General features: G+C 39.9%; 1 non-coding gene across 1 annotated transcript; it reads left to right on the top strand.

Annotated features, from left to right (window-relative positions):
- Positions 1–5396: 5396 nt before the first annotated feature.
- On the top strand, positions 5397–5500 carry LOC112768067 (small nucleolar RNA R71). The gene has a single exon (XR_003185505.1). It is a non-coding gene; the product is annotated as a small nucleolar RNA R71 (small nucleolar RNA).
- Positions 5501–6351: the final 851 nt, after the last annotated feature.

Below are 6351 nucleotides of genomic sequence, written 5' to 3'. Positions count from 1 at the left end.
GAGATTTACAAGGTGACCATAGCTTGCTTCATACCAACAATCTCCGTGGGATTCGACCCTTACTCACGTAAGGTATTACTTGGACGACCCAGTGCACTTGCTGGTTAGTTGTATCGAAGTTGTGACAATTACGAAATAAGATCAGAGCACCAAGCTTTGGAGCCATTACCAGGATTTGTTCGAGCCTGGAGATCACAATTTCGTGCACCAGAGGCCAGCATCCAAACGTGTACAATGATCAAAAGATATTCCAAAGGATGTCAAAAGATTCACCCCGGACTAAAATAAATCTCTAAAAGTAGTTTTTATACTAAACTAGTAGCCTAGGGTTACAGAAATTGAGTAACTAAGTGCAGATAGTGCAGAAATCCACTTCCGGGGCCCACTTGGTGTGTGCTTGGGCTGAGCGTTGAAGCTTTTACGTGCATAGGCTGTTCCTGGAGTTAAACGCCAGCTTTGGTGCCAGTTTAGGCATTTAACTCCAATTCTAGTGCCAGTTTGGGCGTTTTACGCCAAGATGTTTTAGGCTGTCTTTGAATGTCAGTTTAGGCCATCAAATCTCGGACAAAGTATGGACTATTAAATATTTCTGGAAAGCCCAGGTTGTCTACTTTCCAACGCAATTGAGAGCGTGCCAATTGGGCTTCTATAGCTCCAGAAAATCCACTTCAAGTGCAGGGAGGTCAGAATCCAACAGCATCTACAGTCCTTTTTCAGCCTCTAAATCAGATTTTTGCTCAGGTCCCTCAATTTCAGCCAGAAAATACCTGAAATCACAGAAAAACACACAAACTCATAGTAAAGTCCAGAAATGTGATTTTTGAATAAAAACTAATAAAAATATAATAAAAAGTAATTAAAACATACTAAAAACTATGTAAAAACAATGCCAAAAAGGGTATAAATTATCCGCTCATCACAACACCAAACTTAAATTGTTGCTTGTCCCCAAGCAACTAAAATCAAAATAGGATAAAAATAAGAGAATATACAATGAATCCCAAACTTATCAATGAAGATTAGCTTCAATTAGATGAGCGGGACTTGTAGCCTTTTTGCTTCTGAACAGTTTTGGCATCTCACTTTATCCTTTGGAGTTCAGAATGATTGGCATCTATAGGAACTCAGAATTCAGATAGTGTTATTGATTCTCCTATTTCAGTATATTGATTCTTGAACACAGCTACTTTATGAGTCTTGGCCGTGACCTTAAGCATTTTATTTTTCAGTATTACCACTGGATACATAAATGCCACAGACACATAACTAGGTGAACCTTTTCAGATTGTGACTCAGCTTTGCTAGAGTCCCCAATTAGAGGTGCCCAGAGCTCTTAAGCACACTCTTTTTGCTTTAGACCACGACTTTAACCGCTCAGTCTCAAGCTTTTCACTTGACACCTTCACGCCACAAGCACATGGTTAGGGACAGCTTGGTTTAGCCGCTTAGGCCAGGATTTTATTCCTGTGGGCCCTCCTATCCATTAATGCTCAAAGCCTTGGATCCTTTTTCTACCCTTGCCTTTTGGTTTAAAGGGTTACTGGCTTTTTCTGCTTGCTTTTTCTTTTTCTTCTCTTTTTTTTCGCCATTTTTTTTTTCGCAAGCTTTTTCTATTCACTGCTTTTTCTTGCTTCAAGAATCAATTTATGATTTTTCAGATTATCAATAACATTTCTCCTTTTTCATTATTCTTTCAAGAGCCAAAAATTTTAACATTCATAAACAACAAATTCAAAAATATGCACTGTTCAAGCATTCATTCAAAAAACAAAAGGTATTGCTACCACATCAAAATAATTAAACTAATTTCAAGATAGAATTCAAAATCATGTACTTCTTGTTCTTTTGTAATTAAAAACATTTTTTATTTAAGAAAGGTGATGGATTCATAGGACATTCATAGCTTTAAGGCATAGACACTAGACACTAATGATCATGTAATAAAGACACAAACATAGACAAAACATAAAGCATAATTTTTGAAAAATAGAAAAATAAAAACAAGGAAATTAAAGAACGGGTCCACCTTAGTGATGGCGGCTAGTTCTTCCTCTTGAAGATCTTATGGAGTGCTTGAGCTCCTCTATGTCTCTTCCTTGCCTTTGTTGCTCCTCCCTCATGGCTCTTTGGTCTTCTCTAATTTCATGGAGGAGGATGGAATGCTCTTGGTGCTCCATCCTTAGTTGTCCCATGTTGGAACTTAATTCTCCTAGGGAGGTGTTGATTTGCTCCCAATAGTTTTGTGGAGGAAAATGCATCCCTTGAGGCATCTCAGGGATTTCATGATGAGAAATTTTCTCATGCTCTTGTTTGCTCCATCCTTTTCTTAGTGATGGGCTTGTCCTCTTCAATGAGGATGTCTTCCTCTATGACAATTCCAGCTGAATTGCATAGGTGACAAATGAGATGAGGGAAGGCTAACCTTGCCAAAGTAGAGGACTTATCCGCCACCTTGTAGAGTTCTAGGGATATGATCTCATGAACTTCTACTTCCTCTCCATTCATGATATTATGGATCATGATAGCTCGGTCTATTGTAACTTCAGACCGGTTGCTAGTAGGAATGATAGAGCGTTGGATAAACTCCAACCATCCCCTAGCCACGGGTTTGAGGTCAAGCCTTCTTAGTTGAATCAGCTTACCTCTTGAATCTCTCTTCCATTGAGCGCCTTCCACAAAAATATCCCTAAGGACTTGGTCCAACCTTTGATCAAAGTTGACCCTTCTAGTGAAAGGGTGAGGATCTCCTTGCATTAGTGGCAAGTTGAATGCTAACCTCACATTTTCTGGACTAAAATCCAAGTAATTCCCCCGAACCATTGTGAGTCAATTCTTTGGGTTTGGGTTCATATTTTGGTCATGGTTTCTAGTGATCCATGCATTAGCATAGAACTCTTGAACCATTAAGATCTTGACTTTTTGAATGGGGTTAGTGAGGATTTTCCAACCTCTTTTTCGAACTTCATGTCGGATCTCCAGATATTCACTCTTTTTGAGCTTGAAGGGGACCTCAGGGGGGTAGTAGTGTGTATGTTGTGTGAAGATGAAGGTGGTAAGGAGGGTTATTTATAGGGTAAGGGAGAGAGGGTAGCCGTGTATGAGGGGTTGGGTTTAGGAGGGAAATAGTTTGAATTTGAATGGTGAGGTAGGTGGAGTTTAATTATGGATGGATGTGAGTGGTGAAGAGGCTGTGGGGAAGAGGGTAGGATTTGATAGGTGAAGGGTATTTGGGAAAGAGTGTTATGGAAAGGTGTGAAGAGGAGAGAAGAAGAGGTGGGGTAGGTAGGGATCCTGTGGGGTCCACAGATCCTGAGGTGTCAAGAAATTTGAGTTCCTGCACCATTCTGGCGTTCAAACACCCATTCTGTGCCAAATCTGGCGTTTAAAGCTAGCTCTGCTACCTTTCCTGGCGTTAAACGCCAGCCAGATGCCCATTTCTGGCGTTAAACGTCAGCTAGATGCCCATTTCTGCCGTTTTTTTCCAGAATGCTGCCAGGCTGGGCGTTAAACGCCCATTCTGCTATCCTTACTGGCGTTTAAATGCCAGTAAGCCTATCCTCCAGGGTGTGCTGTTCTTTTATGCTGTTTTTCATTCTATTTTTGATTTTTTATTTGTTTTTATGACTTCACATGATCATCAACCTAAGAAAAACATAAAATAACAATAGAAAATAAATAAATATAATTAAATAACATTGAGTTGCCTCCCAACAAGCGCTTCTTTAATGTCAATAGCTTGACAGTGAGCTCTTAGAGAGCTTCATAGAGATTTAGAGCTTAATGATGGCCTCCCAACACCAAACTTAGAAGTTGAGTGTGGGGGCTCTGTTTGACTCTGTATTGAGAGAAACTTTTCATGCTTCCTCTCCATGTTTACAGAAGAAAATCCTTGAGCCTTAAACACAAGGTAGTCCTCATTTATTTGAAGGACTAGCTCTTCTCTGTCTACATCAATCACAGCTCTTACTGTGGTTAGGAAGGGTCTTCCAAGGATGATGGATTCATCTTCATCCTTCCCAGTGTCTAGGATTATGAAATCAGCAGGGATGTAAAAGCCTTCAACCTTCACCAAGACATCCTCTACAAGTCCATAAGCCTGTTTCCTTGAATTGTCTGCCATCTCTAGTGAGATTCTTATAGCTTGCACCTCAAAGATCCCTAGTTTCTCCATTACAGAGAGGGGCATGAGGTTTATCCCTGACCCCAGGTCACACAGAGCCTTCTCAAAGGTCATGGTGCCTATGGTACAAGGTATTAAGAACTTTCCAGGATCCTATTTCATCTGAGGTAATTTCAGTTGAACCAGATCATTTAGTTCATTGATGAGCAATGGGGGTTCATCCTCCCAAGTCTTATTACCAAATAACTTGGCATTCAGCTTCATGATTGCTCCTAGATATTGAGCAACTTTCTCTTCAGCAATATCTTCATCCTCTTTAGAGAAAGAATACTCATCAGAGCTCATGAATGGCAACAGTAAGTTTAGTGGAATCTCTATGGTCTCTATATGAGCCTCAGATTCCTTTGGTTCCTCATTAGGGAATTTCTTGGAGGCCAGAGGACGTCCATTGAGGTCTTCCTCACTAGAAATCACTGCCTTTTCTTCCTCACTAGGTTCGGCCATGTTGGTTATATTTATGGCCTTGCACTCTCTTTTTGGATTCTCTTATGTATTGCTTGGGAGAGTACTAAGAGGGATTTCAGTAACTCTTTTACTCAGCTGACCCACTTGTGCCTCCAAATTTCTAATGGAGGACCTTGCTTCAGTCATAAAACTGAGAGTGGTCTTAGATAGATCAGAGACTACAGTTGCTAAGTCGGAGTGGCTCTGCTTAGAATTCTCTGTCTGTTGCTGAGAAGATGATGGAAAAGGTTTGCTATTGCCAAACCTATTTCTCCCACCATTATTGTTACTGAAGCCTTGATTAGGCTTCTGTTGATCCTTCCATGAGAAATTTGGATGATTCCTCCATGAAGGATTATAGGTGTTTCCATAGGATTCTCCCATGTAATTCACCTCTTCCATTCCAGGGTTCTCAGGGTCATAGGCTTCTTCTTCAGAGGAAGCTTCCTTAGTACTGCCTGATGCAGCTTGCATTCCAGACAGATTCTGAGAAATCATATTGACTTGCTGAGTCAGTATTTTGTTCTGAGCCAATATTGCATTCAGAGTATCAATCTCAAGAACTCCTTTCTTCTGAGTTGTCCCATTATTCACAGGATTCCTTTCAGAAGTGTACATGAACTGGTTATTTGCAACCATTTCAATGAGTTCCTGGGCTTCTGCAGGCGTCTTCTTCAGATGAAGAGATCCTCCAGCAGAGTGGTCCAATGACATCTTGGACAATTCAGACAGACCATCATAGAATATACATATGATGCTCCATTCTGAAAACATGTCAGAAGGACACCTTCTGATCAATTACTTGTATCTTTCCCAAGCTTCATAGAGGGATTCACCTTCCTTCTGTCTGAAGGTTTGGACTTCCACTCTAAGCTTGCTCAATTTCTGAGGTGGAAAGAATTTGGCCAAGAAAGCATTGACCAACTTTTCCAAAGAGTTTAGGCTATCCTTAGGTTGTGAGTCCAACCATGTCCTAGCTCTGTCTCTTACAGCAAAGGGGAAAAGCATAAGTCTGTAGACCTCAGGATTAACCCTATTGGTCTTAACAGTGTCACAGATTTGCAAGAATTCAGCTAAAAACTAATGAGGATCTTCCAATGGAAGTCCATGAAACTTGCAATTTTACTGCATCAGAGAAACTAATTGAGGCTTAAGCTCAAAGTTGTTTGCTCCAATTGCAGGAATTGAGATGCTCCTTCCACAGAAGTCAGAAGAGGGTGCAATAAAGTCACCTAGTATCTTCCTTGCATCTCCACCATTGTTGTTGGGTTCGGCCATCTCTTTTTCTTTTTCGAAAAATTCTGTCAGGTTCTCTCCAGAGTGTTGTGCTTTAGCTTCTCTTAGCTTCCTCTTTAGATTCCTTTCAGGTTCCGGATCAGCTTCAATAAGAATGTTCTTATCCTTGCTCCTGCTCATATGAAAAAGAAGAGAACAGAAAAGAATAGGAATTCTCTATGTCACAGTATAGAGATTCCTTTATGTGAGTAGAAGAATAGAAGAGTAGAATGAAGAAGAGAGATGATGAAGAATTCGAACACAGAGAGGGAGAAAGGGTTCGAATTATAAGAAGAAGAGAAGTGTTAGTAAACAAATAAATAAATAGAAAGATATGAGAGAGAGGGAATTCGAATTTTAAATTAAAATAAAAGGAAAATATTTTTATTTTTATTTTAATTATTGGTTAGTATTCGAAAATTATAAAAAGGAATAAAATTAAATTAAAATTT

This window comes from Arachis hypogaea, chromosome 17 (genome assembly GCF_003086295.3).
Source record: "Arachis hypogaea cultivar Tifrunner chromosome 17, arahy.Tifrunner.gnm2.J5K5, whole genome shotgun sequence".
Lineage (NCBI taxonomy): Eukaryota > Viridiplantae > Streptophyta > Magnoliopsida > Fabales > Fabaceae > Arachis > Arachis hypogaea.
This window is presented reverse-complemented; position numbering and strand designations above follow the sequence as displayed.